This window comes from Coenobita brevimanus, chromosome 44 (assembly GCF_032717465.1).
Source record: "Coenobita brevimanus isolate Jiangsu-jjx chromosome 44, ASM3271746v2, whole genome shotgun sequence".
In the NCBI taxonomy this organism is placed as follows: Eukaryota; Metazoa; Arthropoda; class Malacostraca; order Decapoda; family Coenobitidae; genus Coenobita; species Coenobita brevimanus.
The window spans coordinates 6761868-6775048 of record NC_136997.1 but is presented as its reverse complement, the minus strand read 5'-3'; the positions used below and the strand labels follow the sequence as shown (position 1 = coordinate 6775048).

The window sequence follows — 13181 nt, the reverse complement described above, 5'->3', positions numbered from 1 at the left end:
CCCATTTTGACTTTCCTCATTACCTCCACAACTTTCATCCTACTGATTTCTTACTGTCTTCTCACCTCCCTCCTTCTCCCAGCCATTCCCCAGCCACTCATACTCGCATTACTTTCATTCTTTATGTTCAACAATTCCTTAAAGTGTTCTCTCCATCTGTTCACTTTTTCTCCCTTCTCCACTAGTTTTCTACCATTTTTTATCTTTCACTCCCCTACTAACTTCATTGCCCCCCTGTCTAACTCTCTTTGCCTCTTTCCAGAACATTTTCTTACAGTCCTTCCACTTTACACTCAAATTCCTTCCAAATTCCTCATCCACTCTTTTCTTACTCTCTCTTACTAATCTTTTCACCTCTCTCTTCCTTTCTACATATAACTCTCTCTTCCGTCTCTCAACTTCTTCCACTCCCCTATTTCTCATCCATTCATTATATGTTTTTTTCTGTTGTCCCACAGCCTGTCTCACCTCTTCATTCCACCATGCTGTTCCTTTCACATCTCGCATCATCTCTTCACCCCACACACCACCTCACATGCTGCACATATTTCTTCTGTGAATATCTTGCACACACCTTCCACGTCCCCTGTCTGCTCCAGTTGATATTTACCTAATCGTTCCTCCACTTCTCTTTTATGTACTGCCTATGTCTTACCCTCCTGTAACCTTTTCATTCTCTCTGCATCTACTCCTACCTCCCGTCCTTCCCTTTTTCTATTTCTCCATTTTACTTGGACCTTGATTCGGACCACCACCAAATGGTGGTCAGAAAGTCCACTCCCCCAACCTCTATGCTCTTGCATCGATTACACTTCTTCACATCCTTTCATCCACACACATATAATCAATCATTGCCTTCCTTTCATTCAGTTCACCACCCACCCTTCTTGTCACTCGCCATGTATACCTGTGGATCATTTTGTGCCTAAAGAGGGTATTGGCTATCACCAACCCCATCCCAGTAGAAATGTCCAGTAAAGCACTGCCACTCTCATCTATCTCAGCAGGGAAACCCCACTCACCAACTACTCCATCCACCTTCACATTCCCTACTTTACCATTCATATCACCAGTCAAAAACACTTTCATTCCTTTCAAACTTTTCCATGCACACTTCCACATTTGTCCAGAACTCTTCTTTCACTCTGCTTGCACGATCTTTCATTATCACATACATGCACACAATCACCCAATTTGTAGTCCAACTCTCAATCTTACCCACACAATCCTTGAGCCCACTGGTCCATACTCTCTTATATTCTCCTTCCATCTGTTACAACAATACACACTCCTTCTTTTGCCCTCTCATTCTCATGTACTCCTGCACATATACCCCATCCATACTCCCATTCTCTCGCACTCTCACCTCTTCATTTAGTTTCAGTTACTCCACACATATCAACTTTCGCACCATCAAGCACTGGACAATCTCTCTCTCTTTCACCTCAACATTTGCACCCTTTACATTCCATGTCGCCATCCATATCAGTCCTTTGTTCGGTCCTTTGTTGTCATCTTTTGGTCAGTCCTGGACCGAGGCTTCTTGTTCGCGTTTTTAGTTAGCTGTTTTCCGGAAAGGGGCACTAATCCTTTGCCAACCCACTTGCTGCCACGTAGGGAACACGTGTCGGTTGGTTATAAGGTTACCACCCAGTGTTGTAAATGCTTTCCTGGTTTATAGGAAATCATTTGGCTTGCCACTCGATGTAGAGCTACCCTAAAAACAGGATACCCTTACACTGTGAAGAACTCGTTAACTAAAATAAATGATGAAAGCATGAGAATTTTTGTTAGTGTAAATGAACAAGGTCTTACAAGCAGGTAAAACAAATTTCTTCAAGTCTTCTGAAACCATATAGCCGCAAAGAGCATTCTTTAAACTTCCTTAGATTTTCAATAGCATCCATTGAGTTAAGTTTTCCTGGGCATAACACTACTTATAATATAAATGTTTAAAATTACCACTCAGTCAAGTGTATATAGATGATTCATAGTAAAATCCCCAGAAACGTAAGAAAATTTGCAAATCATTAAAAAAAAATGAACAATTTTCTGGTCAGACACAATGTTTCTTTTCATTTTTTATGTAAATATTTATATATTTTTTAACTTGGTACATATTTTTGTGTTATTAAAAACTGAAGGGTCCATCTGGGGACCCAAGGAAAGTTTCCAAACAGTACCGTACACCCCCTCCCCTGTCCCCCCGTTAGCTATGCCACTGGCTGCAGTGGCATCAGGGACACTCTTCAGCGGTGGCATGAGGCACGACCAAGACGGGGGAACGAAATACACACACACACACACACACACACACACACACACACACACACACATACTGTATATATATATATATATATATATATATATATATATATATATATATATATATATATATATATATATATATATATATATATATATATATATATATATATATATAATCTAATCTAATCTATGTATAAGAGCTGCGATATGTAACCAATACGGGCACAGAGGTACAATACAGAAAATGGGGTAAGATTTACCCTCATGGGATACTGTGCATGGGGGAATATCCGGGGGTTGTTGTCCTCGGGGGGATATTGTGCATAAGGGGATATTGTCCAGGGGTATTTTGTCCTTGGGGGATATTGTGCATGGGGGGATATATTCCAGGGGTATTTTGTACTATGGGGATATGGTGCATGGGGGGTTATTGTCCAGGGGTATTTTGTCTTATGGGGATATTGTGCATGGGGGGATACTGTCCAGGGGGTATTTTGTCCTCGGGGGATATTATGGACGCTGGGACATTGTCCTCAAGGGGATAATGTCCTGACACCTCAAGACTCACAGCAGGAAACATAATGATAAACAAATACGGACTTCTGCTGTTGAGGAACCTCGTTCATGTGGTTCGGGATGATTTGGAGGGTCAGCTGTCTCTCCTCCTCGCCCCTCGTGAGTTTCTCATTAGAATCAGCTGCCACCTTGACTCCACGTTCAGCACAATCGTTGACTAAGTTGACTGCCATGACCTGGTCGCAGTGCTCCTCGATGTCCTTGAGCTCCCTAGGAACTTCCAGGTTTTGATCGTGACGAAATCAGCAGTCTTCAAGTCTGTGGGGTCTCACAACACTCGGAAATCCATCTTCCTCATCCTCATCTTTCGAGGAGGCTTCTGGTGAAGGTTGAGGAGCATCTGAGCTCTTTCTTCCTCAGGCACGAGGTTCGAGAAAAAGCCAAAGCCTGTGAGATCCTCACTCAGACGCCAGCCATGTTTCTGAAGTTTTTTGAGCGCATTGCCACCCACTTCCTCGTCAACCTGGTTCTTGTAGATCTGTAGTGTCTTGAGGATAGCCAGATCAATTGTGGGTGCGTCAGTTCCGACTGGCGACAAGTACCAAGCTCGAAGGTACACCGTGACCATGAAGACCTTTATCTGCTTCAGGACTCGTTCCACATGAGGGGTGAGAGGGAACTGGTCCCGGAACAGGGAAATCTTCAGCAAGTAGATCCATATATCTATATATCTTTATCTATAACTATCTATCAATCTATCTATCTATCTATCTGTCTATCCATCTGTGTGTGTGTGTGTGTGTGTGTGTGTGTGTGTGTGTGTGTGTGTGTGTGTGTGTTCTTACCTTACCTAATTGTTCTTACCTAATTGTATCTTTACAGGAATGAGTCAAGCTCGTACTGTCCCGTGTCTTAAACCATATTTATCGTACATATCCTTAAATTTGTGAATTGTTATGGCACACACTATTTCATTCGGTAGTGCATTCCATTGATCAATTGCTCTGTTTGGGAAACTGAATTTCCTTACGTCTTTATCACCTCTCTTCTTATGCAGTTTTTTGCAGTGTCCTCTTGCTGATGCTTCTCCATATATTAAGTAATCATTTATGTCCATTTTTCTCCTTCCCTGATATGCACTTATATAGCATTATCATGTCACCTCTTTTCCTTCTCTCCTGTAGTGTTGGTAGATTCAGTTTATTTAGTCTTTCTTCGTAGCTTAGGTCCCTTAAGCTTGGTATCCATCTTGTAGCGGCCCTTTGAACTTTTTCAATCTTGTCTATGTGCTTTTTGAGATGAGGACTCCAGACTACTGATGCAAATGCCAGGGTTGGTCTAATGAATGATGTTATTATCCTTCTTAGCATGTCTTCATTTATGTATGTGAATGCTATTCTCATATTTGCAAGCAGTGTATACATGTTCCGTACCTTCTCGCTGATGTGGTCAGCCGGAGATAGTCTGTTATTGATAATCACACCTAGGTCTTTCTCTCTTTCTGATGTGTATAGGGTTTTGTTTCCTAACTTATAATCCCAATCAGGTCTTTTTCCACTTTTACCAAACTTGATTACATGACACTTGTCCACATTGAATTCCATTTGCCATGTACTACTCCATTCATGAAGTTTATTTAATTTTTCTTGTAGCTCTTTACAAGAGTCTGTGCTAGTAATTCTCCTTTGTATTTTTGCATCATCTGCAAACATATTCAGATAGCTCTCATTTCCAGTGTTACTGTTTATATCATTTATATACACTAAAAACATGATTGGTGCCAGCACTGAACCCTGTGGTACTCCACTAGTCACTTCTTTCCATGATGAGTAGTTTCCTCTTACTACTGTTCTCATTTCTCTTTTTATGAGAAAGACTTGCATCCAACAAAACAGTCTGCCTCAAATTCCTCCTTGATGGTACAGTTTCCATAAAAGTCTTTGGTTTGGTACTGTGTCAAAAGCTTTCTTGAAATCTAAATAGATACTGTCCACCTATCCTTCTCTTTCCTGTATTGTGTTTGTTACTCTGTCATAGTAGCTCAACAGATTAGTAACACATGATTTTCCTTTTCTGAAACCAAACTGTCTTTCTGTTATCATACTGTGTTCTTATAGATGATTTACCCAAGCTTTTTTTATAAGCTTTATAAGCTTTATTGCCTTTCTTTTTATGCAGTTTTTTGCAGCGTCCTGTTGCTGATGCTTCCCCATAGGATATATATTAATTTATGTCTATTTTCTCTTTCCCTGATATGCATTTATATATCATAATAATGTCTCCTCTTTTCTTTCTCTCCTGTAGTGTTGGCAGTTTTAGTTTATCTAGTCTTTCTTCGTAGCTTAGATCCCTTAAGCTTGGTACCCATCTTGCAGCGGCCCTTTGAACTTTTTCAGTCTTATCTATGTGTTTTCTGAGATGAGGATTCCAGGCTCCTGATGCATACTTAAGGGTTGGTCTGATGAATGACATTATTATCTTTCTCTGCATGTCATCATTTATGTATGTGAATGCTATTCCCATATTTGCAAGCAGTGTATACATGTTCCGCACCTTCTCATTGGTGTGGTCAGCCAGAGATAGTCTGTTATTAATAATCACACCTAGGTCCTTCTGTCTTTCTGATGTAAGGTTTTACTTCCTAGCTTATAATACCAATCTGGTCTTTTCTAGTGGTGGGCAGCGCAAACGAAGAAGGACCTTGTGCAAGCACAATGCGCAATCCACAGTTCACTACCTTGCACAATCTGACAAATATTTAGCTTACGCAATGTCGCAAAGCACAAGCACAAACCATTTCCAAATATTTGTGGGAATTACTGTAAAATATTGATATATTTGAATCAAATAGCATACTTACTTTTATTTATCATTATTCTATCTGTCTATGGCCAGACGCCTTAATCCCGTAAGGGGTGGCCACTGGCCACAAACAGGCAACAAATCGCCTCCATGTCACCCTGTCCCCCACCATTTCACTGCCCTGCTCGCAGCTCACACCCCACTCTCTCATATACTTCTCCACTCCATCCCTCCATCTCATCCTTGGCCTCCCCCTCCCTCTCCCCCCCTCCACCTCACTCACATACACTCCTCGTTAGTCTCTCACTCTCCATCCTCTTCTATGACCTCAGTATGTTTCTCCTATCGCTTCCCATCACATCCACACCACAACGATCCTTCACTTCCTCATTTGTCAGTCTGTCTCTCCACGTAACTCCACATGCTCCTCTCAAATAGCTCGTTTATTTCCACAGCTCTCACTCTTGACTTCTGTCCCTCCAACAAGGTCAAAGCTTCACTTCCATACATTAGAGTTGGTATCTGTCATGTAGGAACTTTTTCACTCGTGGAAGTTCAAACAAAGGAGTGAGCGGGCTGCGAAGCGGAGGGACAAGGAAACAAAGGCTCTGATGTTGCCAGTTTTACTTTTATCTGCATTTTCGCATGACGTTTTATTTAATGATTCAATATAGATATACAATAGCATGTGTAATTCCTTGGAAAAGTAATTAAAACATTACTAAAATCAAATATCCACAGCTTAATTAATTATTAGCCTGTGGATATTTGATTTAAATAATATGTTTTAATGATTTTTGTAAAGAATTGCATATGCAACTCTTAATAAATAATGCATTTTTAAGTTATTATTATTTACTAATAATAATTTAAAAAATATTAAAATACATTATCTCTGTTGAAGCATTTTAAGAAATGCTACTACCCTCTGTCCCTCCCGCCTCCCCCCAGCAGAACCCTTGCAACCGCCCGTGCCTCCCCACCCTTGTCCAGACATACGGGAAGCTCCCAAGACCACGTGTCCCTTGGATTGTGCAGGGCACAATCCACAGGACAGGTGCGCAAGGCAGGTGCACAAGCGCAATTTAGTTGTGCAAACGTAAATAAATTTGTGCTTGCGCACCTGCCTTTTCATGTGCAAAAGCGCAATATTGCGCATGGTCTCGTGCGGTGCGCAATGCACAAACGATATTCACTGGAGCGCAACGGTGCGCAATTACACTTTGCGCAAGTGTTTGCACTCCTGCCCAGCACTGATCTTTTCCCACTTTTACCAAACTTGATTACATGACACTTGTCCTCATTGAATTCCATTAGTCATGTATTACTCCATTCATGAGGTTTATACAAATCTTCCTGTACCTCTTTACAAGAGTCTATGTTAGTAATTATCCTTCGTATTACTGCATCATCAGCAAACATATTTAGATAGCTTTCATTTCCCATGTTACTACCTATGTCATTTATATACACTAAAAACATGATTAGTGCCAGCACTGAGCGCTGTTGAACTCTGCTAGTCACGTCCCTCCATGATGAGTAATTTCCCCTTAGTACTGTTCTCATTTTTCTTTTTATGACAAAATCTTGCATCCATCAATACAGGTTCCCTCGGATTCCTCCTTGACGGTAGTTTCCATTAAAGTCTTTGGTGTGGTACTCTGCCAAATGTTTTCTTGAAATCTAAATAGATACTGTCCACCCATCCTTCTCTGTTCTGTAATGTTTCTGCAACTCTGTCATAGTAACTTAATAGATTAGTAACACATGATTTTTCCCTTCTGAAACCAAATTGCCTTTCTGTTATCATATTATATTCTTCTAGATGGTTTACCCAAACTTTTCTGATCAGCTTTTCCAGTATCTTACAACACTGGTTAGTGATACTGGTCAGTAGTTGAGTGGATTTTGTCTGTTCCCTCTCTTGAATAAGGTAACAATGTTTACTTTCTTCCAAATATCACGTAGAATACCTTGACCCAAGGATTTCTTGAATATTAAGGATCATGGTCTACTTAACTCCTTTGCACATTCATGTAGCATCCAACATAAAATTTCGTCAGGAGCGTTTGCTTTCACTTTGTCTAATTCACTTAGCTCCTCTTGTATTTCTTTTTCTAATATTTGTATATCTGGTAATATATTTGAGCATGGATGTTCCACATCATCCCTCTCAAAATCATTTTCTTCTGTGAAAACTTGTTGGACATTTTTATTTAGTGCATCACAAATATCTTTCTCCTGTGTATAGAGGATCCCTTCATCGTAATGGACTGTATTTTTTCTCTTACTTTGGTTTTGCTTCTGATGTAGCTGTAAAATAGCGTCGGTTGACCACTACTTTTGCTATGATGTCTTCCTCAAACTGTTTTTGGGCTTCTCTCTTTATTCTTGTATAATTGTTTCTTGCCTGTTTATAGTTGTTATATGCCCTCTCACTATTGTGTCTTCTGTATCTATTCCACAACAAATCTCTTGTTTATTTTGATTTTTTACATTCTTTATTAAACCATTTATTTATTTTCATTTCTGCTTGTTTGTGCTGGGGGATGTACTTCTGGACTCCTATTTCATAAAGTTCACAGAATTTTCCATATATAACAATTGAATCTTGTCCTCTAAGCTTTTTCCCAATCTATTTCTAAGAAGCATTTCTTTTGGTCATCATAGTTGCCTTTTTTGTAGTTAACGCTCTTTTTGTAACTTTCATTATTGTTAACTACGTCATATACAATCCAGAAGTTGCAAGTTAACACTGCATGGTCGGTTTTGCCGAATGGAGGGTGAGACATAATATTGTCATTTTCTTGCCTGGTAAATATAAGACCTAGTACTGATGGTACATCAAGTCCAATTTTTTTCTGGTGCTTTCCTTTGTATGCTGCGTTAGGAAAAACTCCTGCACAAGATCCAGGAGCTTTTGGTCCCAACAGCTTTCCTGGTTTTTCATATCTAGAGTATTCCTATTTATATTTGTATTCAAATATCCAGTTAGCATAATTCTTTCAGATTTCTCCTCCACTCTATGTAGTAATGCTCTTAAACTTTCCCAAGTGTTTGATCTGGACGGCATGCATAAATTTGGCACAATTACTTTCCTTTCAGATGTATTAATCTCTACTGCAATCAGTTCTATTTGTGAGGGTATATCTAGTTCTATTTCTTCGACTTCCGGACTTTTCTTTGTTCATATTATAATTCCTTCTCCTTTTTTAAAGTTCCTATCTCTTCTCCATATATTGTATTCCTCTAGACTAAGGATATCGTTTGATATCCTTGGTGTTAATTTGGTTCCTTTTCTTTGATATAATCATTCATCTCTAATAATTTAGATACCATTCCATCTGCAGTCGAGTAAATCAACTTAATCATCTTGCTTACATACTTGTCATGACTTGAGTCTAAGACCTGCCTCCTTTTTATTCCCTCCTGGATATGTACCACCTTTGTTCCTGCAATCATATTACTTTGTAAAAAAAAAAAAAAATGTGCTCCTCCTTTTCTCTTTTAGTCAGCCCAGTACCTCTTGAGTTAGGCATCTTTTTATCCATACATTTTTGAATTCCTCTTTTTCCACAAGTTTGTTTGCATTTTTTAGTATCTCCTCCACAGTGTTTTCACTCTGGAAGGTTACTTTTAGGGCCCCTGACTTATCTCTCTCATATTTCCCTAGCCTTTTGTGTTCCTCTATGTCTTTACTACAGATTTCCTCTGATACTTCCTTCAACATGCTCATAACACTCTCGTGGTTGACAACTTTACTCTTTCTTTTAAGTGAATCCACCTCTACTGACAGTTGCGTCCTTCTTTAAGAAATTGTTGAACATAGAGAATGAAAGTAATGTGGGTATAAGTGGCTGGGGAATGGCTGGGAGAAGGAGGGATGTGAGAGAAGAGGAAGAAATCAGTAGGATGGAAGTTGTGGACGCAATGAAGAAAGTCAAAATGGGCTAAGTCCCAGAAATTGATGGAGTGTGTGGTGAAATGCTGAAGCATGGCGGAGAGATAGTAGTAGAATGGACGTGGAAGATGAGGAGATTGGCCTGGGAGGAAGGTAGAGTCCCGTAGGATTGGAAGTCAGGGATAATTATAATTATTCCCTTGTACAATGGAAACGGGGAAAAAGAAGTGTGTGGTAACCACAGGGGCATTTGTCTTCTTAGTATAATAGGAAAAGTATATGGTAGGATATTTATTAACAGAGTTAGGGAAGTAACAGAGGAATTAGTTGGAGAATAACAAGGAGGTTTTAGGAAGGGAAGAGGTTGTGTAGATCAGATATTCTTTCTTAGGTCTTTAGAGGAAAAGTTTCTAGAGAAGGGAAAAAAGTTGTATGTAGCCGTCATGGATTTGGAGAAAGCATATGGCAGGGTGGATAGACAAGGACTGTGGAAAGTATTAAGAATATATGGAGTAGATGGGAAGTTGTTGAATGCTGTGAAGAGTATGTATGAGGGTGCTAAGGCTGTAGTGTGTGTGGATAGTGAATTGAGTGAATTTTTCAGTCTGAAGGTTGGATTGAAACGGATATGTCATGTCTCCATGGTTGTTCAATCTGTTTATGGATGGGGTTATGAAAGAGATACACGGTAGGGTAGTGGATGTTGGAGTGACCCTATTGAGAGAAGGCAGTGTTAGGAAACTCCCTATACAATACTGTTGTTTGCAAATGATACTGTGTTGTTAAGTGAAGACAAAGGGGAGCTGCAAGGCTTGGTGGATGAGTTTGGGAGAGTGTGTAAGGAACGGAATCTAAAGGTGAATGTAGGGAAGAGTAAAGTTATGGTCTTTGAGAGAAGTGAAGTCAGTGAACGTACAGTGAGGTTGGACAAGGAGGAAATGGAAAATGTGAGCACATTTAAATATTTGGGTAATGTGATGATCAAGGATGGAAGTTTGGAGGATGATGTGCTTGAAAGGATATAACAAGGAAGAAAGGTTTTTGGTTTCTTGAAAGTAGTGATAAAAAACAGGGAATTGAGCATGGAAGTAAAAAAGTTACTACATGACAGTATTGTGATACCAACTCTAACGTATGGAAGTGAAGCTTGGACGTTATTGGAGGGACAAAAGTCAAGAGTGAGAGCAGTGGAAATGAGTTATTTGAGAGGAGCCTGTGGAGTCACATGGAGAGACATACTGACACATGAGGATGTGAAGGAGCATTGTGGTGTGGATGTGGACGTGATAGGAACCTTTAGGAGAAACACACTGCGGTGGTTGGGCCATGTGGAGAGGATGGAGAGTGAGAGACTGATGAGGAAAGTTAATGTGAGTGAGGTGGAGGATGGGAGAGAGAGGGGGAAGCCAAGAATGAGATGGAGGGGAGTGGAGCGGTATATGAGAGAGAGGGGTGTGAGCTGGGAGCAGGGCAGTGAAATGGCATGGGACAGGGTGACATGGAGGCGACTTGTTTGTGGCCACCTCTTACGAGATTAAGGCATCTGACAGTAGATAGATAGACTAATTTTTCATTTTCCTTCTGCATGTGCAGTTGTTTCTTAATTTCATCCATTTCACTCTGAAATGCCTTCTCTAATCTGTGTACCCGTTCTACCAGCTTACTGTACGTCTCCATTAAACAAGTTCCTGGTAGAAATCATCATCCTGCTTTCTGCCTTTATCCCTTTTCTTAACTCCTTCCAAATTTGTATTACTAAAGATGGTGGTCATCTTGTGGTACTAAGAGAAAGATTCAACTTACAGTTTTGCATTCCTGTTCGCCGCAGACCAAACAGGAAACACTAAACAGCTGATTAGCTTGCTCGGCACATTCCTGCACTACTTTGTTGTATTCTGTTATTTGAACAACACTTTTACTTAAACTTCCTTTTTTATATTAGAACACCGTTTAGTTTAACCTAGTTCAGAGCCTGACTCATATATAGATACTATTTAGGTATGGCCAGTTGTGGCCAAGATTGGCCAAGCACGGAGCGATGTGTGGTACGTCCTGCCTCTCTCGCTTCTCAAGTGTGTGTGTGTGTGTGTGTGTGTGTGTGTGTGTAATCTGTTAACTCTGGTGCTGAACTTTGTTGATATCTAGTGGTGGCACCCATATTAGTGGGCAGCAGATTTGTCTAGTTATATACGAGTATGAACTCCTCACCACGCTCCCTATCCTGCAAAAGGAACATGATGAAATTCAAGAGCATCTCCAGCTTGCTTTACACTTGGTTTAGTTCCAGCTGAAGCTGGGGCTATAATACCGTCAACACCATTAAGGGGCAAAACCAAGGCAGAAATCTGAATCCCATAAGTATTAAAGGTCTACATATTATTATTTTTTTTTTTCATAACTATGGCTGGCTGCTGGAGTACTGTTATTCCTGGTATCCATTAATACTTAATAAAAGTTCCTCATGGGCTTTTTTTATTTTTTAAGGCAACTTGCTGATATCGATGACATTTTTAAGATACCCGTTGCTGTTGTAGAGCAATCCCGGTCCTTCTGGCTGAGTAGACTCATTAACTGCAGGCATGCATTCGCCCCTGCCGGGCTATCCCGGGCAGCGAACCATGTTCTTTGCGGTAAACAATGCCTCGCCACATAGAGGCGTGAGGAAGAGTGCGAAGTTTTGTTTCCTGGATAGACTCTGCATTTGCTTCTCTGCCCAGTTGACAGGGGCGTCACAGTAGCCTGCAATCACTCCCTTTATTGGGTATATGGTTACCTCTAAGAGTAAGAAGTGGTTTCCTGCAAAATGACATTGGTTACTGAGAGAGGGAGAGAGAGAGAGAGAGAGAGAGAGAGAGACAGACAGAGACAGAGACAGAGACAGACAGACAGACAGAGTTAACTTGTTTGTTAACGAAGTTCCCTGGAAAAGCACTAATTATTATTTAGAAATGCTCATTATTTTCACTGCACTACCATTGGAAATAATCCTGTAACAATGATTATTATTGTGTTTATAATGAAATATCAATTGAAGCTGGGGAGCATGTGGCAGCTGGAATATTGAAACACTCTCCCTTTACGAGTAACGTTGGGGTGAAACAATGTACTGTACTGACCCGCTTCCATCTACTGCCCCCGAGTGTCAACTCCACTCACTTATTTTCCTCAAGGACATGTTCTTTCATTGACAAAATTTCTACCGATGACCCATGTTTCCCCAGAACCTATTTTCCACCTTGGACCTTAACTTCTCATGGACATAATTCTGCTCATGGAAATATTTTCAACATGAGCCTGTATTTTCCTCATTAACCAATTTTTTTCCTGCTTACCCAGTATCCCAAATGGCCTATTTTTCCCTATGAACCTATTTACACCATGGACATATTTCCCACCATGGACTGATTTTCCACCATGGGCATAGTTTCCTCATCGACCTTTAACTCTCCTTGGACCTCTTTCCCAATGCTCCATTATCTATTTCCTTTGAGCCAATTTTTCTATTAATCTGTTTTCCATTAGTGACAAATTTTCTTCCTATAAGAAAACAACTCACATATGGGCATATTATCACTTAAGGACCCATCTCCCCTATGGACCTACTTTTACGTATTGAACGTGTTCCTTAGGGAAAATTTCTCTGTAAACATATATTCCCACATGAAACTATTTCTTCCATGGATCTGTTTGGCCT

General features: G+C 40.2%; 1 protein-coding gene across 1 annotated transcript in view; it reads right to left on the bottom strand.

Annotated features, from left to right (window-relative positions):
• LOC145397956 (glutamate receptor ionotropic, delta-2-like) overlaps nucleotides 1-13181 on the bottom strand; it is a 177531-nt gene that overhangs the window by 106487 nt on the left and 57863 nt on the right. The gene's annotated exons all lie outside the window — the stretch shown is intronic.